This window comes from Sminthopsis crassicaudata, chromosome 5, assembly GCF_048593235.1.
Source record: "Sminthopsis crassicaudata isolate SCR6 chromosome 5, ASM4859323v1, whole genome shotgun sequence".
NCBI lineage: Eukaryota > Metazoa > Chordata > Mammalia > Dasyuromorphia > Dasyuridae > Sminthopsis > Sminthopsis crassicaudata.
This window is the reverse complement of record NC_133621.1, coordinates 281,474,052-281,497,228: the sequence shown is the minus strand read 5'-3', so window position 1 is coordinate 281,497,228 and position 23,177 is coordinate 281,474,052.

The window sequence follows — 23,177 nt, the reverse complement described above, 5'->3', positions numbered from 1 at the left end:
TATAAAGTCTGCAGAATAAACATTATTTCCACCTTTCTCCAGGTTAATTGTGAGTTCTACTGTGAAAACTTGTCTTTTCCATCGTTTAATTGTTAAAAACCTCTTTCTTTGCTAACCTTGCATCTCTTGCTCTCAGAAACCTATAAATGTTACGAAGTCATTTTTTGGATAAATATTGCTGAGAACTGTAGGACAGTAAATTAATGACAGTAAAATAAACTGCTTCTAATTGTCATTATTAAAAATTAATGATGGGGTAAGAGTAGCAATTCTTAATATGAAAGACAAAATCCAAGGTCCAAGTGAAAAATTTATAAGGACATTGTCTTTGCCAAAAGGTACCTTTATTTATGAGAATTATTTACAGACAAAATGAAGAAGTAAAATAGGCACCAGAAGGGATAGATAGAAATAGATTTGGGAGATCAATAGTTACTAAAGAAAGGTATTTGGAAGAAACCATTAAAGGAATATGCCACAAACTGTGAGTACACCATCGAATGGCAAGCTATATCCATAGAGGAGTTTAGCAGTCTAACTAGAGCTAACTATAGTCAGAAGAAAGACATGATTAAAAGGAAGATGTTATAGAGAGGAAGATAACTAGCTGGCTTAGTTCTAAAAAGGACTTAGCAAAAATCTTCATCATAAGCACACCTTTTCTTTTTTCTTTTTTTTTTTAGGTAAATACAAACTTGGGGTTTTTCAGGGAAGGAGGGGAAATACCAAAGAAAAGTTAAAGAATATGTATTTGAGATACTGAGAATGTCTTAAAGATATTCTGGGGGAAATTTGGTTCTAATTAGGGCTTAAGCAAATTGTCTGGGAAGTTTCCATCATAGGAATATTTAAGATATACTACTCAAGGCAATGTGGGCCCATCAAGATTGGCTTAACTATGGTAATAAGACAGTCTGGAAGTCTGAGAGTTTGCAAGATGAGTGTTTTAGCATTTCCTGACAAGGGGAGAGTTTCAGAATTCACATGTATAGCACTACTACCAGTTAACACATACATAGCACAAATTTGCAAATGTTATCTCATTTGAGCACTTTTATTTTTCAAAAGTTCTTAAGGACTTTGCCCTAACTTCTGGTGGTGTAAGATATCAGAATTGAGGAAATGTCTCATCAAATACTAGAATCTTAAAAAGCAGTAGCTTTAGATATATTCATTTATTTGTTATTCTTCCAGGAGGAAGAAAATCTTTTATTCCCTAAAATAGAAAAAATAATGTATGGAGAATATTGAACTGGAAGGGTCTTAACCTACTTACTGGTGGAATGGAATGACAATCTCAGTTATATCAGTCCTTACCTCTCTTAAATCAATTCATGTCCTGTTTTTATAGAATAAATTCTTAACTTAAACTTAAACTCTTAATATAGCTATGTTATATTATAAAGTTTCTTAATGGTAATAGTGATCACCTTGCAACCAAACTGTTTTTTGTTTGTTCTTTGTCATTTTAAAATCTATTAAAGCAATACTCAATCATACTGTTTCTGCCTATTAGTCATCCTTTTGGGGGATGTTTTTCATTTTTAGGATTATAGGAGCAGTGTTGGAAGGAGATCTGTCGTTCCAAGAGTCCTTGCAAATATTGCCCCAGATGTTTCACCACTTCCAAAAAAAGGTTTTTGGAAACCACCTATTTCCCTTTTGGATTCCTCTGTTAGAAACACTTTTCTTTACATCAAAACTAAATTTGTGTGTTTACAATTTCCATTCATGAGCAAAACAAGCCTAATATTTCTCCCACTTGAAAGTGATTTCAAATACTTGAGAAGCTCTTTTAACACAGTATAATCACACACATACATACACACAAAGCTTGCTTTTCTTATGAATTCTATGATGTAAAGAGAGGAACATTTTCTAATATGCAAATCTATATATCAAGTTTTTGGAGACCAGAATTTTCTGGGCGCTGTAAAGTCTCTATGTGATGAGTTCCTGGGTAGTAAGCTGGGGTAACAGAGAAGCCTCAAGATAAGATTATAACATTCCTTGGGGCAAGCAAGGAAGGTCATTGGTGGAGGTCTTTGCCAAGCTAACCTCGCTGTATGCAATCAGAAAGCAAAGTTATGAATATCAAACGCTCAAGGTTAAATTTCCCTATAAAACATGCCCTCATAGTATATATTTTCCACAAAATCTTTCTTTTAGTCTGTAATACTCCACCTGAAGAAGTCTTTCCTCCCCCATGCTTCATGGCATCTTTCTCCTCCTTATAGTTAACTGTTTTAGGCTGTTAAAACCCTTTTTCAGAAGACTGAATTGCTTCCATTTGAATTGTCTTAAGAAGGTTCTGGGGATTACCAGGAAGGATAAGAATACCATATTTCTAAATTCTCTTTGGTATGCCTGGGCTGAGACACCTGGAAACTATTGGTACTGCTGCTGATTCAGAGGTCAGGCTTGGGCTGGGCTGGGGCTAGATCCAGGGTTGCATGTGTGTCCTGTCCTGTTGTGTTCTGTCCCAGAACTCCCACTCTGGTGTCACAGACCTTTTTTGCTGAGTTTCCAAGCTGCTTCCAAGTTTCTGCTGAGCTAGAAAATATTCTTCTCTTTTGGGTGTTCTAAGTCTCTAAAATTTGTTTAGAGACATTATTTAAAGGAATTTCAAGCAGTCTCAGGGAGAGGGTGGGCAAGTTCCTGTTTTTAATCTGCCATTCTTGGATCCACCCCTTGCATGTATTTGTAAATAAAAAGCTGTTATTTAAAAATGTTTTTGTGCAAAGCAAGCCAATGCAGACAAGGTTAGGAGGCAAGCAGAAATCTGGGAAAAAAAATTTTTTTTTCTATCCAGTTTTTCTGATAAAGGCTTCCTTTCTAAAATGTATAGAAACAAACTCAAATTTATAAGAATACGAACCATTCCTCAACTGATAAGTGATCAAAAGATATGGACAGCCAGTTTTCAGATGAATAAATTAAAGCCATTTCTAATCATATTAAAAATTACTGATTGGAGAAATTCAAATTAAGACAATAGTGATGTATCTATACACCTCTCAGATTGGTTAAAATGACAGGAACAGATGATAAATGATGAAGAGACTGTGGGAAAACTGGGACACTAATGCATTGCTCATGGAATTGTGAAATGATCTGATGATTCTTGACAGCAATTTGGAACCATATCTCCCCAAAATTATCAAATTCTGCATTCCCTTTTATCCAGCAGTGTCTCTATTGGGTCTGTTTCCCAAAGAGAGCACAAAAGAGAAAAAAACACCTACTTTTGCAAAATAGTTTGTAGCAGCCCTTTTTGAGGTGGAAAGAAACAAGAAATTGAGAAGAGGCCCATCAGTTGGGGAATGGGTGAATAAGTTATGGTATATGAATTTAATGGAATATCATTCTACAAATAATGAACAGGTAGATTTTAGAAAAGCCCGGAAAGATTTATATGAAGAGATGCTATGTGAAACAAGCAGAACCAAGAGGAAATTCTACATAGTTAGAAAATTATGTGATGATCAACTGTGATGGGCTTGGTTCTTTTCAACAATGAAGATTGTGATGGAAAGTAACATACACATCCAGAAGCAAAACTGTGGACTCTGATTATGGATCAATGCATAGTATTTTTTTTTTCATATCTAATAGTTTTTATTTACCAGGTATTTGCATGGGTAATTTTACAACAATGACAATTGCCAAACCATTTGTTCCAATTTTTCCCCTCCTCTCCCCCCCCAAGATGGCAGGTTGACCAATACATGTTAAATATGTTAGAGTATAAATTAAATACAATATATGTTTACATGAACAAACAGTTGTTTTGCTGAACAAAACGAATCGGACTTTGAAATAGTATACATTTACATTTCGCCTGTGAAGGAAATCCAAAATGCAGGCGGACAAAATTAGAGGGATTGGAAATTCTATGTAGTGGTTCATGGTCATCTCCCAGAGTTCTTTTGCTGGATGTAGCTGGTTCAATTAATTATTGCTCTATCGGAACTTATTTGGTTCATCTCATTGTTGAAGATGGCCACGTCCATCAGAATTGATCATCATAGTATTGAAGGATATAATGATCTCCTTGTCCTGTTCATTTCACTCAGCATCAGTTCATGTAAGTCTCTCCAGGCCTTTCTGAAATCATCCTGTTGGTCATTTCTTACAGAACAATAATATTCCATAATATTCATATACCACAATTTATTCAGCCATTCTCCAATTGATGAGCATCCAGTTAGTTTCCAGTTTCTGGTCACTACAAAGAGGGCTGCCAAAAACATTCTTGAACATAGAGGTCCCTTTCCCTTCTTTAAGATCTCTTTGGGATAAAAGCCCAGTAGTGAGACTGCTGGATCAAAGGGTATACACAGTTTGATAACTATTTGGGCATAGTTCCAAATCGTCCTTCAGAATGGCTGGATGTATGTGGAATTCCACCAACAATGTATCAGTGTCCCAGTTTTGCCACATCCCCTCCAACATTGCGCATTATCTTTCCCTGTCATTCTAGCCAATCTGACAGGTATTTAGTGGTATCTCAGAGTTGTCTTTGCATTTCTCTGATTAATAATGACTTGGAACATCTTTTCATATGGCTAGAACTAGTTTCAACTTCTTTGTCGAAGAATTGCTTGTTCATATCCTTTGACCGTTTTTCAATAGGAGAATGGCTTGATTTCTTATAGAGTCAATTCTCTATATATTTTGGAAATGAGGCCTTTATCAGAATCTTTGACTTTGGTAAAAATGTTTTCCCAGTTTATTGCTTCCTTTCTAATCTTGTCTGCATTCGTTTTGTTTGTACAAAAACTTTTCCATTTGATATAATCAAAATTTTCTATTTTATGATCAATCATGATCTCTAGTTCTTCTTTGGTCATAAATTCATTCCTCTTCTACAGGTCTGAGAGGTAAACTATGCTATATTCCTCTAGTTTATTTATAATCTCATTCTTTATGCCTAGGTCATGAACCCATTTTGACCTGAGCTTGGTGTAGGGTGTGAAGTGTGGGTCAATGCCTATTTTCTGCCATGGTAATTTCCAATTTTCCCAGCAATTTTTGTCAAAGTTCTTATCCCAGAAGCTGGGGTCCTTGGGTTTGTCAAACACTAGATTGCTATTTTTATTCATTATCTTGCCCTGTGAACCTACCCTATTCCACTGATCAACTAGTCTATTTCTTAGCCAATACCAAATGGTTTTGGTGACTGCAGCTTTATAATATGGTTGTAGATCAGGTACAGCTAGGCCACCTTCATTTGATTTTTTTCTTCATTACTTCCCTTGAAATTCTCGACCTTTTGTTCTTCCATATGAATTTTGTTGTTATTTTTTTCTAGGTCATTAAAATAGTTTCTTAGGAGTCTGATTGGTATAGCACTAAATAAATAGATTAGTTTAGGGAGTATTGTCATCTTGATTATATTCGCTCGGCCTATCCAAGAGCACTTAATGTCTTTCCAATTATTTAAATCTGACTTTATTTTTGTGGCAAGTGTTTTGTAATTTTGCTCATATAATTCCTGACTTTCCTTTGGTAGATATATTCCGAAATATTTCATACTATGGACCGTTATATTGAATGAATTTTCTCTTTCTCTTTGTATCTCTTGGTATTGCACTGTGTTGGTAATGTATACAAATGCTGAGGATTTCGGTCGATTTATTTTGTATCCTGCAACTTTGCTAAAGTTCTGAATAATTTTAATAGCTTTTTAGCAAAGTCTTTGGGGTTTTCTAAGTATACCATCATGTCATCTGCAAAGAATGATAGTTTGATTTCCTCATTACCTACTCTAATTCCTTGAATCTCTTTCTCGGCTCTTATTGCCAAGGCTAGTGTTTCTAGTACTATATTGAATAGTAATGGTGATAGTGGGCAACCTTGTTGCACTCCTGATCTTACTGGGAAAGGTTCCAGTCTATCGCCATTACATATTATGCTTACTGACGATCTTAAATATATGCTCCTGATTATTCTAAGGAATAGTCCATTTATTCCTATACTCTCAAGTGTTTTTAGTAGGAATGGATGTTGGATTTTATCAAATCCTTTTTCTTCATCTATTGACATGATCATAGATTTTTTGTCAATTTGGTTATTGATATAGTTGATTATGCTAATCGTTTCCTAATATTGAACCAATCTTGCATTCCTGGTATAAACCCCACTTATAAATCCCACTTGGTCATAGTGTATTATCCTGGGGATGATTTTTTGTAGTCTTTTGCTAATATTTTATTTAAGATTTTAGCATCCATACTCATTAGGGAGATTGGTCTATAATTTTCTATCTCAGTTTTCAGCCTACCTGGTTTAGGTATCAGTACCATGTCTGTGTCATAAAAGGAATTTTGTAAGACTCCTTCCATCCCTATTTTTTCCAATAGGTTATATAGCATTGGAGTTAGTTGTTCTTTAAATGTTTGGTAGAATTCGCATGTAAATCCATCTGGCCTGGGGATTTTTTCTTAGGGAGTTGTTTAATAGCTCGTTCTATTTCTTTTTTCTGAAATGGGACTATTTAGACTATTTACTTCTTCCTCTGTTAATCTGGGCAAGCTATATTTTTGAAGGTATTCTTCTATTTCATTTAAGTTATCGAATTTATTGGCATAAAGTTGGGCAAATTAGCTCCTAACTATTGTTCTAATTTCCTCTTCATTAGTGGTGAGTTTTCCCTTTTCTTTTTTAAGACTAACAATTTGCTTTTCCTCTTCTCTTTTTTTAATCAGATATACTACGGGTTTGTCTATTTTATTGTTTGTTTGTTTGTTTTTCATAGAACCAACTCTTAGTTTTATTAATTAATTCAATAGTTTTTTTACTTTCAATTTTATTAATCTCACCTTTTATTTTTTGAATTTCAAGTCTCGTGTTTGTCTGGAGGTTTTTACTTTGTTCCTTTTCTAGCATTTTTAGATGTAAGCCCAATTCATTGACCTTCTCTTTCTCTATTTTATGCAAGTAGGCCTCTAGAGATATAAAACTTCCCCTCATTACTGCTTTGGCTGTATCCCACACATTTTAGTAGGATTTCTCATTATTGTCATCTTCTTGGGTGAGGTTATTAATTATGTCTATGTTTTGCTGTTTCACCCAATCATTCTTTAGTATAAAATCATTTAGTTTCCAATTATTTTTGGTCTATTTTCCCCTGGCCTTTTATTGAATGTAATTTTCATTGCATTGTGGTCTGAAAAGGATGCATTTAATATTTCTGCCTTACTCCATTTGATTTTGAGTTTTTTTATGTCCTAGTGTATGATCAATTTTTGTATAGGTACTCTTTTCTGTCTCCATTTAGCTTTTGCCAAAGATCCATCATATCAAACTTTTCTAGTATTCTATTTACCTCTTTGACTTCTTTCTTATTTTGTGGTTTGATTTATCTAATTCTGAGAGTGCAAGGTTGAGATCTCCCACTATGATAGTTTTGCTGTCTATTTCTTTTTGTAGCTCTCTTAATTTGTCTTTTAAAAATTTAGATGCTGCACCACTTGGTGCGAATATTGATACTGCTTCATTATGTATGCTACTCTTTAGCAAGATATAATGCCCTCATCTCTTTTAATTAGATCAAGTTTTCTTTTTGCTTGGATGAGGATGGCTTTTTTGGCTTCACCTGAAGCATAGTCGATTCTGCTCCACCCCTTTACTTTTATTCTGAATGTATCACCCTGCTTCAGGTGCCTTTCCTGTAATCATAGAGTAGGTTTCTGGTTTTTAATCCAATCTGCTAACTGCTTCCTCTTTATGTGGAGTTTATCCCATTCACATTTATGGTTAGAATGACTAATTCTATATTGCTTGCCTGTTGCGAGCTGTCGTCTCTAGAAGCTGCCGGATCACTCTCTGGGAAGAGATCTGTTGTGTCTTCTACTCAAATCTCTCCGACAGATTCTTCTTCCTGTAACGAACCGTTGTCTCCAGGCAGTTGCTGTTAACTCTTGTCCAAAGAAGTGACTTCCCTTCCTGCAGAGAGCCCCGTCAAGCCTGATGCAATTCAGAGTCTCTCTTCTTGAATCCTAGCTCTGAATCTCCTCCAGCTCTTATCCTTCTCCAGGCTGATCTGCTCTCTGCGCCCAGTGCTGTCTCTTTTATCCTCCCAGAGAATGGGTGTGGGATAATGCAAGGGCTTCTGGGAAGAACCACCCCAGCCAATGAGCTTACCCCCTCTATCAAGTCAACCTGAGTTCTCACCTTGTAATTGTCCAGAAAACCTGAATTCTCACCTTGTCACTATCCAGACAACCTCAGTTCTCACTTAGTAATCCTAACACTTGCCATCCTGTGAACCCCTGCTTATGCTTTTCTCCTTTCCTTCCCTCTTACCCCCCTCCCCAGTATTAAACTTGTGAACACAACTTTTTTTTTCACAACCCTCCCTTTTTAGTGTCCCTCCCCCACCTTAAAATTCCTCCCCCTATTTCACCCCTTTTCCTCACAATTTCTGTATTCCCTTCCCCTTAGCTTACTCCTTCCCTCTCACTTTTCTTTTTTTCTTTTTTTCTTATGTTCTTTTTTTAATTTTAATTTTATTTTATAATTATAACTTTTTTTTGACAGTACATATGCATGGGTAATTTTTTACAACATTATCCCTTGCACTTACTTCTGTTCAGATTTTTTCCCTTCCTCCCCCAACCCCCTCCCCCAGATGGCAGGCAGTCTTATACATGTTAAATATATTACAATATATTCTAGATACAATATATGTGTGTAGAACCAAATTTCTTGTTGCACAGGAAAAATTGGATTCAGAAGGTAAAAATAACAGTTTACACTCATTTCCCAGTGTTCCTTTTCTGGATGTAGCTGATTCTGTCCACCATTAATCAATTGGAATTGGATTAGCTCTTCTCTATGTTGAAGATATCCACTTCCATCAGAATACATCCTCGTACAGTATCGTTGTTGAAGCGTATAATGATCTTCTTGTTCTGCTCGTTTCACTTAGCATCAGTTGATGTAAGTCTCTCCAAGCCTCTCTGTATTTCTCCTGTTGGTCATTTCTTACAGAACAATAATATTCCATAACATTCATATACCATAATTTACCCAGCCATTCTCCAATTGATGGGCATCCATTCATCTTCCAGGTTCTAGCCACTATGAAAAGGGCTGCCACAAACATTTTGGCACATACAGGTCCCTTTTCCTTCTTTAGTAGTTCCTTGGGGTATAAGCCCAGTAGTAGTATGGCTGGGTCAAAGGGTATGCACATTTTGATAACTTTTTGGGCATAATCCCAGATTGCTCTCCAGAATGGTTGGATTCTTTCACAACTCCACCAACAATGCATCAGTGTCCCAGTTTTCCCACAGCCCCTCCAACATTCATCATTATTTGTTCCTGTCATCTTAGCCAATCTGACAGGGGTGTAATGATATCTCAGAGTTGTCTTAATTTGCATTTCTCTGGTCAATAGTGATTTGGAACACTCTTTCATATGAGGAGAAATAGTTTTAATTTCAGCATCTGAAAATTGTCTGTTCATATCCTTTGACCATTTATCAATTGGAGAATGGCTTGATTTCTTATAAATTAAAGTCAATTCTCTGTATATTTTGGAGATGAGGCCTTTATCAGAACCTTTAACTGTAAAAATGTTTTCCCAATTTGTTACTTCCCTTCTAATCTTGTTTGCATTAGTTTTGTTTGTGCAGAAACTTTTTCATTTGGTGTAATCAAAATTTTCTGTTTTGTGATCCATAATGGTCTCTAGTTCTCCCTTGGACACAAACTCCTTCCTCCTCCACAAGTCTGAGAGGTAAACCATCCCATGTTCCTATAATTTATTTATGATTTCGTTCTTTATGCCTAAATGTTGGATCCATTTTGATCTAATCATACTAAGATTAAATGGTGTTAAATGTGGGTCCATGCCTAGTTTCTGCCATACTATGCTTTTTCTCTTTCCTTTTTTAAATCAGGTTTACTAAGGGTTTGTCTATTTTGTTGGTTTTTTCATAGTACCAACTCTTAGTTTTATTAATTGATTCAATAGTTTTTTTACTTTCAATTTTATTAATCTCACCTTTTATTTTTTGAATTTCAAGTTTTGTCTTTGTCTGGGGGTTTTTAATTTATTCCTTTTCTAGCAATTTTAGTTGTAAGCCCAATTCGTTGGCCTTCTCTTTCTCTATTTTATGCAAGTAGGCCTGTAGAGATATAAAACTTCCCCTTATTACTGCTTTGGCTGTATCCTACACATTTTGGTATGATGTCTCATTATTGTCATTTTCATGGGTGAATTTATTAATTATGTCTATGATTTGCTGTTTTACCCAATCATTCTTTAGTATAAGATAGTTTCCAATTATTTTTTGGTCTATTTTCCCCCGGCTTTTTTTAAAATGTAATTTTGATTGCATTATGGTCTGAAAAGGATGCATTTACTATTTCTGCCTTACTGCATTTGATTTTGAGGTTTTTATGCCCTAGTATATGATCAATTTTTGTATAGGTTCCATGAACTGCTGAGAAGAAAGTTTACTCCTTTCTGTCTCCATTTAGCTTTCGCCAAAGATCTATCATACCAAACTTTTCTAGTATTCTATTTACCTCTTTGACTTCTTTCTTATTTATTTTGTGGTTTGCTTTATCTAATTCTGAGAGAGCAAGGTTGAGATCTCCCACTATTATAGTTTTGCTATCTATTTCCTCTTGCAGCTCTCTTAATTTCTCTTTTAAGAATTTAGATGCTGCACCACTTGGTGCATATATGTTTAATATTGATACTGCTTCATTATTGATGATGCCCTTTAGCAGGATACAATGCCCTTCCTTATCTCTTTTAATTAGATCAGTTTTTGTTTTTGCTTGATCTGAGATGAGGATGGCTACTCCTGCTTTTTTTAGTTTTGCCTGAAGCATAATAGATTCTGCTCCGCCCTTTTACTTTTAGTTTGAATGTCTCACCCTGTTTCAGGTGTGTTTCCTGTAAACAACATATAGTAGGATTCTGACTTCTAATCCAGTCTGCTAACTGCTTCCTCTTTATGAGGCAGTTTGCCCCATTCACATTTATGGTTAGAAGGACTAATTCTATATTGCTTGCCATCCTATTAACCCTGCTTATGCTTTTCCCCTTTCCTTCCCTTTTACCCCCCTACACAGTATTAAACTTGTGAACACCACTTGCTTTTCACAGCCCTCCCTTTTTAGGATCTCTCCCCCACCTTAAAGTTCCTCCCCTTATTTTACCCCTTTTCCTAGAAATTTCTGTATTCCCTTCCCCTTATCTTACTCCTTACCTCTCAGTTTTCAATGAAGTGGAAGAAGTTTCACCATAAACTGAATATGTCTATTGATACACACTATGTTCATCCCTCTCCTTTCTTTCTCTCAGATATAATAGGTTACCTTTGCCTCTTCATGAGATGTAGTACCACCACTTTACCCTTTTTTAGGTTATAATTTCCTTTCCACCTCTAGTTTCTAGGACAAATTATACATGTGTTTTTTTACCTATTTTGATGGCAGAAATATAGTCCTCAAGATTTCTTTTTACCTTTTTAGAAATCTCTTGAGTTCTGTATGTGAAGATCAAACATTTTGTGGAGATGTGTTTTTTTCATCAAGAATAGATGGAATTCATTTATTTCGTTAAATGTCCATCTTCTTCCCTGGAAAAGGATGCTCATTTTGGCTGGGTAAGTTATTCTTGGCTGTTTGCCAAGTTGCTTAGCCTTTCTGAATATCATATTCCAGGCCCTTCGTTCCATTAATGTTGATGCTGCTAGATCCTGGGTTATCCTTATTGTGGCTCCTCTATATCTGAATTGCTTTTTTCTAGTAGCTTCCAATATTTTTTCCTTTGTCTGCTGGTTCTTGAACTTGGCCACTATATTTCTTGGCGTTTGGATTTTAGCGTCCCTTTCAGTAGGTGATTGATGAATTTTTTCAATGTCTATTTTACCCTGTGTTTCCAAAACATCTGGGCAGTTCTCTTTGATAATTTCCTGGAAAATAGTGTCCAGGTTCTTTTTTTTTCGTCACATTTTTCAGGGAGTCTGATTATTCTCAAATTGTCTCTCCTGGATCTGTTTTCGAGGTCTATTGTCTTTCCAATAAGGTACTTGACATTCTTTTCAATTGTTTTGTTTTTCTGGTTTTGCTTGACTACTTCTTGGTTTCTCCTGGAGTCATTCATTTCTACGTGTTCGATTATAATTTTCAATGATGTATTTTCTTCACTGAATTTTTTTATATCTTTTTGTAATTGTCCAATTGAGTTTTTATCTTCTATGGAATTTTTTCCATCTCATCAATTTTATCTTTTAGAGAGCTGTTTTCTATTTCTAACTCACTAATCCTGTTTTCCTTGGAGTTGTTTACCTTTTTCAATTCACTATATTTTTTTTTCAATGATTTGATTTCTTTATCCACTCTGTCTTTAAATGTGTGGGATGACTTCTCCAGACTCTCTTGCCAAGCTTCCCTTTCCTTTTCCCATTTCTCTTCTAGCTCTCATAGAGCCTTTTTGATTTCCTCTATGAGAATTTTGTGTATTGAGCAGCAGATAATATCTTCCTTAGGGGATTCCTCTGGAGACAGTCTGCTTTTAGTCTCCTTAGGGTTTGAAGTCTGCTCTCTATCCATACAGAAGCTGTCAATGGTTAGAGCCCCTTTAAACTTTTTGTTCCTTTTGTCAGAGCGGGAATGGGAGAAAACAAATTGCCAAGAGAAACAATTGGTCTGTTTCTGGGGTGGGGGTTTGGGGCTGGATGGTGTAAGCGAGCTTTCTCTACAGACTGTGGGAGACAGCAGCGAGGAGCTAACAGGACAGTGATGGATGCACTGTGTCTCTGCTCTGAGCGTCTGAGAACATGTTGAGTCACTGTGGGTGGGGGTGGGGATGGCCGGGTCCCAAGACACGCTAGCTTTCTGGGGTTTTTTTCTTCACCTCCGGTGTTTACACTTTCTCTGCTGATCCTGCCTTACTGCCAAGAAGGACTATCCACACTGGGTTAAAGGTCGTTCTGGGGAAGAGATCGCACCCCTCCCCCCTCAGGTCTGAGCTGTGTGAGCTGCCTGCCTTGCTCTGGCTGCTTGCCCTCAGTCTGCACTCTGTCTGTTTGTCCCCTCCCCCAAACAAACACAGACCTTTTCTGGCGAATTTCAAGGATGTCTTCTGTTGGTGATTATTTGTAGGGTGTTTTCCTGGCCAAGCATTAATTCCAAGGCTTGTCATGAAGTAAATGCTGACAGAAAGTGCGCAGCTCAAGCAGCTGTCTGCCTTCACACCGCCATCTTGACCCGGAAGTTACTTTATTTTTGCTTAACACGCATTGTGTACCACAACTTGTTCAGCCATTCCTCAATTGATGGGCATCTACTCATTTTTCAATTCTTTTTGTGATAGCAAAGAATTAGAAACTAAGTAAATGTCCATTCAATAGTCTTGATAGTTGTCCCTAACTCCAGCTTCCTCTGTCTCCAGTCCATTTTCTATGTGCAGGTGACAAAGTGATTTCTTAAAGCACAGGCTTGACCATGTCACTCCCCTCCTTTCTCAAGCAGCTTTTTGTTAGCTTCTGTTATGCTTTAAAAATCATTATATGTATTACTATGGGAAATATTGGAAAATTCTTCAAGCAAGTATTTATTAAAAATCCCATGTGACTTCATGCCAAAAAATAAATGTTGAAACCTTCAGACATAGAACTTGTAGTATTCAGCCAATGAACATCTATTTGTTTCCTTATGTATATTTAGCTCTGCTGGGCATTGGGCTACTCAATCTACTCCATCTCCCCCCTCCACCTTTGGCTAGTCTGTCTCCCTCTTTGTGCTTCATTCCCTTGTCATTTCTGCCTTTCAGAATTCTTTGCTTCTTTCAGCACAGTTTCTATGTGAAGTCTTTCTAATACCTGCAATTACTATTTGTACAACTAAAGTAACGTTATGTTTACTCTCTATTTTATATCTATTTACATTGTCTCCCTTAGGAAACACATCTTTTTTGTCTATTTTTTTTTTTTGTAATTACCTACAGGAAGCAGTGTCTTTTGTGTTTTTGTCTTTGGATCCCCCAGCCTGGTACAGCATCATGTGCGTGGTAAATGTTTAATACATGCTTGTTGGTTGATTAATTGATGGTGCTAGTTGGAAAAGCTTTTTTGGAGAAAGTGAATGTTGATCTTGATCCTCAGGGAATGGAAAATAATTGAGAGAGTGTGCCAAGTAGAGAGAATATTATGAACAGATGTAGATGAGCAGGATATGTGTGAGCATCAGCAGAGCAAGACTGTCTGGGGAGGATGGGCTATGCGGTGGTGTAAAGAAATACTTGGTTAAGGTTGTTAACTTAACAAGGCCTTGTTGGGCCTTGAAGGCTTGGATAAGTTGTATTTGAGAGAGTTGCAAGAGGTAACTACTTTAAGTTCTTGGCAGCTAGGTTACCTGAGTTCATATACATGCTCAGCCATTTTCTAATCACTTCTGTTTGCTGTCTACAAGTGAGAAAACTATAGACTGTACAGTCTACTCAACTATAAAATGAAGATGATAGTATCCAATTCCCAGGGTCATGATAATTATCAAATGAGATATTTATAAAGTGCTTTGCAGAATTCCTGGCACATATAGGGATTTAGTAATTGCTTATTCTCTTTCCTTTCTCCTTTATTGATCACGATAATATTGTCAGGCTGAAGACTGTAAAAAAAAAAAAAAAACACATTGTTTTGGTAGTGATGTATGGTATTCTCAATAAAGAGAGTATAAATTATAGTAATTCAAGTATGGAAGCCTAAAATATGGATACTCTTTGCAAAAATATACAGGATTGGTTATATGAAACATTAGAGAATCTGCAGAATTAATAACATGCCGGTATGAGGGATGGAATAAGAAAAGGGAGGGAGAGTCAAAGTTAATTGCAAACTTGCAAGTTTATGAACTGAGAGATCATAGTCATACTTTGAAGGGGGAAGATTGGTGGGATGTGGTATGGGTATAAAATTAAATTGATTCCGTTTTTCACAGGAAAAGCTTCAGGTGTAAAGACATTCTAGATAGCTAGATGTATCAGGACTAAATGGAGATTTAGTGATTGAATGAAATCCTAGTCCAAGTAAGAGTGTATGAGTTCTTTGAGGTTAGTGTATTGAGGTAGAAGAGCTAATGAACTGGAATTTCCCAGGTGAGGAGGTCGGGGTAAGACAAAGGACAGTGAAAGAGAAATCATTGAGGAAGGAGGAAGATGCCATATTAGTGGAAGCTATCATTTAGGAGGAAACAAAGTTACCCTGAACTTATAAGGAAATTACCCTGAACTATTAAGGAAATTACAAAAACCACAATCGGTCATATTACTTTCTTTGTATATAGCACTTTTTGGATTTACTTTCACATACTGTGGCATTTATATAAAGTGGCTTGAATGAAAGCTTCAGTTGAATTGAAGGAATTTTAAAGAAAGCTCAACAGATAAAAATGTGGTTGCCATATCACCAGAGAAATCTTTTTCAAGTCTGATTCTTTTGTCCAAATTTTCTAAATTGCTTACCTGGCAATATGAGTTGAATAGTGAAAAATCTTTTGTTACATTGTATGATTCTGGTCTTTCATATTTTCAAAACTTCTATATATGATTTCATGAATAAAATGGTTTCTAAATATTTTAGTATAGATTTGAAAATCTTGCCACCAGATGTCAATGTAACCTAAAACATTCAGTGTTAGCATATACATTTGCTATACACATTTTATATTGTCTTTTAATTTATATTATTTTCCCTCATTTTTGTGCCATCTCTCCTTGAAGTTAATTCTACTTGTCTCCTTTATTTAGTAAATTGAACAATCATACTTTAGTAATAGACTAAAAATGAAGTAGCTCATATCCTTAACTTCCCATATTTTGTAAAAATCCCATGCTTCCCATCCACAAATTTCTTAAGTTAATTGCTATAGAGTTGATTGTTTGAATAAAAGATTGAAGAATAGCAGCAGGTGGACAGTTAAAAAATTCTTATTTTTACAATTTGATCCTTGAAAGAAGAAATTTTAGAGATCACTGTTCCACTTCCAAGATCCTTGTATTCCTAACTTCATATCACCAGTAGCAAAGAAGTTTAACCATTTGTTTAAGGTTTTTTGGTTTTTTTTTTTTGGGGGGGGATTATGCCTTTCTTTGGTATACAGAACTTGAGAGACTCACTCTACCAAAGCAAATCTATAATGGCAGCGCACAACTTCAAGCCTTAAGAGTTGGGCCCCTTAAATTCACATCTTAAATGAACCTGATGTGCTCAATGAACAAGTATATATTAAGGTTGGAAACTGAACCCAAGTCTTTGTAACCATGTGGCCAGAGGCAAATCCTATGATTTCACTTCTGCCTCTTAGAATTCCTTATTTTTTCTAAGACTTCTTAAGTTCCATTTTCTAAGTGAAGCACTTTTTTTTTTATCCCACCATCAGTACTCTCTTTCCCAAAAAACAAAAAAACAAACAAACAAAAAAACCAAACAACAACCTTGTACTTGTTAATATAATTTGTATATACTTTTAATTATCAGCCCATAATTTTTTATTGGACATCTATTATCAGGTACTGTGATAAATACTGGGAATATGAAGAAAGGCAGACAACAGTCCCTGAATTTGGGTAATAGAGAAGAGAGCATATAAATAACTGCATACAAACAAGATATCTACAGAATAAATTGGAGATCATCAACAGAGAGAAGGGACTGACAATAAGAGGGATCAAAAAAGCCTTTTTATAAGGGGGTGATATTTTAATTGAACTTGATGGAAGTCTAGAATCAGAGATGAAATAGACCAGTCCAGCCATGGACAGGAAGTACAAATCCCTGGAGTTGTGAGCAAAGGTTTTTTTTTTTTTTTTTTTTTTTTTTTTTTTTTTTTCCAAGGAACAGCAAGATCATCATTGTCAACAGATCAGAGTTCTTAGAATGTAGAAGCGAATTGGAGAAGTTGAGGGGATGTTATAAAAGGTTCTGGATGTCAGAGAGGTAGGTTGTTTTTTTGTTTTTTTAATCCTGGAGGTGATAGGATGCCACTGTGGAGTTTTTATTGATTTAGGTTATGGGTGACAGTCAAACTTGAGAAGATTAATTCAACAATTGATATAATTGTAGGGAGTAGGGAGTAGATGAGGCAGGGAACACAAATGAAAAGGTGATTGTAATAGTCCAGCTATATTGTGATAAGGTGTTTTACTAGCATGGTAACTGTGTCAGAGGGAAGTCAAGAAGTTAATAGTTAATAATAAGAGAAGTCAAGGTTAATATTTTAGTTGTGAGTCTGGGTAACTCAAGAGAATTGTGTTGAGCTCAACAGGAATAGGGAAGTTTGGAATGTGGGAGATTTTGGGAGCAGAGATACTGAATTTAGTTATTGCCATGTAAGGTGTCAGGTATCCATTGATATCCAGGTCGAAATGTCAAAAACACAGTTGGAAATGAAAGACTAAATCAGATGTGAAGCCAGGGCTGAACCAGGAAAAAATATAATTAAATCCATAGTTGTTCATTGTTCCTAGTCATTCTTAGGGCACAAGCCATTCACCAACCAAGGGGCATCTGTTTTATTTCCGGTTTTTTTCTATTACAAATAATGCTGCTATAAACACTGTGATTTATATGGGACCTTTCTATCTTTGACCTCTTTGGGATATGGGCCTAGCAATGGATTCTCTGGGTCAAAAACTGACATTTTAGCCACTTAAAATTTCTTATATGTATATATGTGAATACATATTTTAATTACATGTAAAAACAGTCCTTAACATTTGTATTTTTTAAATTGAGTCCTAAATCCTTTCCCTCTCTCCTTCCCCTCTTCTCACATTGAGAAGACAATTTTATATAGATTATATATGCAGTCATGGAAAACATTTCCTTATTAGCCATGTTGCAAAAGAAAATACAGATCATGAAAAATTTAAAAATTAAGTGCTTAAATCTGCATCCAGATTCCACCAGTTCTTTCTCTGGTGTTTCTGGTTAATTTTTCATTAAATCCTTTGAAAGTGTCTTAGATGATCATATTGCGGAGAATAGCCAAGTCATTTTCAATTCATCATCATACCTTGTTACTGGTTCTGCTTACGTGATTTTTGCATCAGTTTATGTAAATCTTTCCTAGGGCATTCTTTAGGGCATTCTAGGCCACAAATTCATTACTGAATTGATGGGTATTTCCTCAATTTCCTATTTTTTCCACCACAAGAAACATGCCTATCTAACAGATAGCTATCTAACTTTGGGACACAGAACTAGTGGTACTGCTAGGTCAAAAGGTATGCAGAGTTTGAAATAGCCCTTGGGCAAATGGTTCTCCAGAATGGTTGAATTGGTCCCAACACAAATGAACCAACTGTCTTTGTGTCCCAATTTTTCCACATCTCTTCCTGCATATCTCATTTTTCTTTCTGTCATTTTAATAGGTGTGAGTTATTTTTTAGCCATTTTTTCTTAGCATAATTCCACATTGCTTTTGTCAATGATTGGGCCAATTCCCAGGTCCACCAACAGTGTGATAGGGTGCCTATTTTTACAAAATCTCTCCAGCACTATCTTGTCCAATTAAGTGTAAAGTGAAACTTTGGAATTATTTTGATTTTCATCTCTTTTATTAGTGATTTGGTATATTATTTCTATTTGAGTGTTTACATTCATTGACTCCATTCCTTTGGGAACACCTCTTGGTCCTGTGTATTAGTTCCTCATATATTGTGTATATCAATATATGTCAACTTAGTTATGTCTTTAGAGTTGATCTAAGTTTTGAATTCTATTTTAGTTTTTAACATAGTTTCAAGATGTTCTCAAGGATTGAAAATATATAAAAACAATTAGGAAGGCAGAAAATTTCCACAATTCAAATCTTGGTTCCAAAACTAAATAGCACTTTTAATAAACACCTTTCTCCTTAGGAATACCTCTACCTTTGCTATTTTCTTTGAATGGAGGCTATAGAGTTTTGACTAAAAATGTAAAAAAAGAAAAGTAAAAAGCAATTGGGGCATTTCTTCAGCATGCCACAAAATCACCATGTTCATGTAATGAAGTACAGGGTAGAGAAATGAACAAACCAGAACAAAATTCCTTGAAGTCAGTTATGACTTTTGACAGGAAAGTTTATTAGCAAGAGGCAGAATCCTTTTAGCAGAAATAGCACATAATGCATAGATATGAGAAATGAACAATTTGTGTGGAAGGAATACCAGAGCATTATCTGATTGGTTTTACAGTTTTGGCCATGGGATCTTTTTAAAATTTTTAAATTTATTTTATTATATTTAGTGCCTTTAGTGTCTCTCCCTATCCCTGTCCCATACAGCCATTCCCATATGATGGATTTTTTTTAAAGAAGAAAAAGTCAGTGTAACTAATACACTGTAATAAAAAGTATGAAAATGTGTGCAATTTACTACATTTGAGGTGGAATCTCATTTATTTTTCTTTTGAACCATATTAGATTTTAATTTTTACTTTTTTTGAGCACATTTAAATTTTTTTCCAGTTATGTATAGAAACAATTTTTTACCTCTTTAAAATGATTTTAGGTCTTTCTCTTCTTCCCCCTTATTGAGAAAGTATTTGATTATACACGTGCAGTGATGTAAAATATTTTTAGTCATATTGTGAAAGAAAACGCAAGCTCCTTAAAAACCCTAAGAAAAATAAATTTTAAAAAATTATGCTTTGATCTGCATTCAGACTTTTTTTTCCCCTCTAGAGGTAGATAGCATTTTTCATTTAAGTTCTTTGGAATTATCTTAGATCATTGTTCGCTGAGAGTAGCTAAGTTATTGTGTGTTCATCATTGTGCAATATTATGTACAATGTTCTCTTGATCTTAAGTCTTCCTAAGTTTTTTTCTGAAATCAGTCTGCTATTGAGTTCTTATGGCATAATATTATTCTGTTACAGTCATATCACAACTTGTTCAGCTGTTCCTCAATTAACGATCTTTCCCTTAGTTTCCATTTCTTTGTCACTATAAAAATATTTTTGAATATTTAGGTCCTTTTCCTTTTCTATCTCTTTTGGATGCGAACCTAGTGGTATTGCTGGTTCAAAGCGTATGCAAAATTTTATAGTCCTTTGGGCATGGTTTCAAATTGCTCTCCAAAATGTTTGGATCACTTTACAACTTGGTACAACCATTAGTGTTCCAATTTTTTATCATGACCAATATTTATCATTTTCTTTCTAATAATTAGATAGCTTTGATTTCTTCACCTGAAAGCTGCCTGTTCATATTCTTTGATCATTTACCAATTGGGGAATGATTTGTATTCTTATAAATTTGACCTAGTTCTTGATATATTTCAAAAATGAAGCCTTTATGATATTGTTATAAATCGTTATAAAACTACCACCTCACTTTTCTGCTTTCCTTAAAATCTTGACTTGCTTTTGTTTGGGCAAACCTTTTAATTAATCAAAATCAATCCATTTTGCATTTCATTTCTGTCTGGTGACAAATTCTTCCCTTATTCATAGAGAAAAAAAGTAAACTGCTCTACATGTCCTTATTTATGCTCATGGTATCACCTTTTATGTCTAAATTATGTAATTCGTTCTATCTCCTTGTTTTATGGGTAAATTTATCCTATTTACATTCAAAGTTATGATTACTATTGTTACTTCCATCCTACTTTCTCCGTTTGTCCTGTTTTTTTTCCTTTTACTCCTTACTATTTCTCCTGTGAAATTATTTTAATTTTCTTAGGATATCATCCTGTTATAGTTAATTCACATCTGTGCCCTTTGACTATGTAGATTCCTAAAACTGCCCTAATGATTTCTTGGGAGTTCTTAGGTGTTGCAAGTGTCATCTTCCCATGTAGGAATGCAGTCATTAATGTTATTGAATCCTTTATGATTTCTCTTTGTTAGCTTTTTATGCATCTCTTGGGTTTTGCATAAGTTTTCTGTTTATTTTTGGTCTTATCAGGGATACTTGAAACTTCTCTATTTCATTACTATTATTATTTCCCCTATCCTTTTTCCCTCACTCAGTTTTACTGGGTAGTTGAGTCTTGATTATCTTTGCTATCTGGAGTATCATTCCAAGCCCTGTTTTGAGTGTGACTCTACAATATTAGAATTGTTTATTTCTGGCTCCTTGCAATAATTTTTTTTCTTGACCTGGGAAGATCTGAAATTCAGCTTAAATATTTCTGGGAATTTTCAATTTGGGATCTGTTTCAGGAGTTGATTGTGGGTGGAATCTTTCAATTTCTGTTTTACCCTCTGGTTCTAGGATATCAGGTCAGTTTCCTTGGAAAGATGATGTTTAAGCTCTTTTTGGTCAGGGATTTCAGGTGTTGCACTCTCTTGAATCTATTATCCAAACCTATTGTTTTTCCAGTGATATTTCACATTTTCTTCATTTTTTTCATTCTTTTTATTTTCTTGATGTCTCATGGATCCATCAGCTTTAACTTGCTCAAATCTATTTTTAAAGTCATTTTCTTCAGTGAATTTTTGAAATTTTTGGATTTTTTTCCCCATTTGGTCAATTTTACTTTTTAAGTAGTTCAGTGGATTTTTGTGCATCTTTTACCATTTGGCCTATTCTCTTTTTAAGGTGATTTTCTTTAATATTTTTTGGTGTCTTCTTCACTAAGGTGTTGATCTTTCTTAATTTTCTTGTGTCACTCATTTCTTTTCCGAGTATTTTAAACCGTTCTTATTTGAATTTTAAAATCCTTTTTGAGCTCCTCTAGGAATTCGTTATTGTCCTGAGACCAATTTACATTTTTCTGTGGTTTTGGATGTGGCACTTTTGACTTTGTTGCCTTTTTCTATGCTTGTGTTTTGATCATAGGAACTTTCTATATTTAGATTATTTGTTGTTGCTCTACAATGGCGACAGCACTATCCCAAGATTCAGGTTTTTTATTCTGCTTTTTTCAGAGCTAGATCTGGAAGCTTTTAGTTCTTCCAGTATTGTATGATCTAAGAGAGGTGTGGTCACTGCTATCTTAGCCTGTGTTCTGATCTGTGAATGATCTTTTCCATCCTATAATTGTGATCAGAGTTCCTGCTCTTCTGTGACCATATGCTGTAATAATAATGCTCTTCCTCAGCCTGGGACTTTGATCCAGAGCTGCAACATGGTTTCAACTAGGAGGATGACAACATAGTCCTCCTGCTCCCAGTGCCAGTAGAAAGTTCTTTATGATTTCCTTTTGAGCAGCTGTATGAACCTCTTACTGTGGGTTACCTTTCTACCTTTTTAACACAATAAAATCAAATTATACCTGTATGACAATACAGATCTCAAGAAGTAAAACATATCTTCCTACATAGGGAAGATAGAACTTTTACAAGAAAGTTGTACTTTTGAATTATGCATTTGAAGATCAAATTCTCTGTTCAGTTCTGGTCTTTTCATCTCAAATAAATGAAATTCACCTGTTTCATTGAATATCCATCTTTTTCCCTTAATGATAATGCTCAGTTTTTCTGGAAAGTTAATTCTTGGCTGCAATCCAAGTTCCTGTGCTTTCTGGAATATCAGATTCCATGTACTTTGATCTTTAGAAGTAGAAGCTGCTAAGTCCTGGGTAATTCTGATTGCATTTCCTCAATATTTGAATTATTTCTTTTTGGCTGCCTGCAATATTTCCTTCTTGATTTGATAATTCTGAAGATTGTTATGACTTTCCTTGGAGTTTACATTGCAGGGCCTCTTTCAGGAAGTTTTAGGTCAATTCTTGCAATGGCTATTTTACCCTCTGGTTCTAGGACATGAAGGCAGTTTCAGGCATTTCCTGAAAGATGATGTCTAGACTCTTTATTTCATCATGGTTTTCAGGAAGTCCAAAGAATCCTTAGATTGTCTCTGTCTCTGCTAAATCTATTTTCCATGTAAGATTTTCCAATGAATCATTTTGCATTTTCTTCTTATTTTTTTCATTTTTGTTTTTTGGTTTTGTTTGACTGTTTCCTGAAGTCTCACTGTGTCATTCACTTCCATTTGTTAAATTCTAATTTTCCTTTTATTTCCAGTTATCTTTATTTCATTTTGCATTTGGGTAACTGAACTTTTAAATGTTTTTGTTCACTACATTTTTCCCCCATTTCACAAATTGTTTTTCATTGAATTGGTTTCTCTAAGGAGTTATGTACTTTCTTCCATTTCATCAAATGTATAAAGAGGCATTATATGATTTTTCACTAAATCTATTTTAAAGGAGTTTT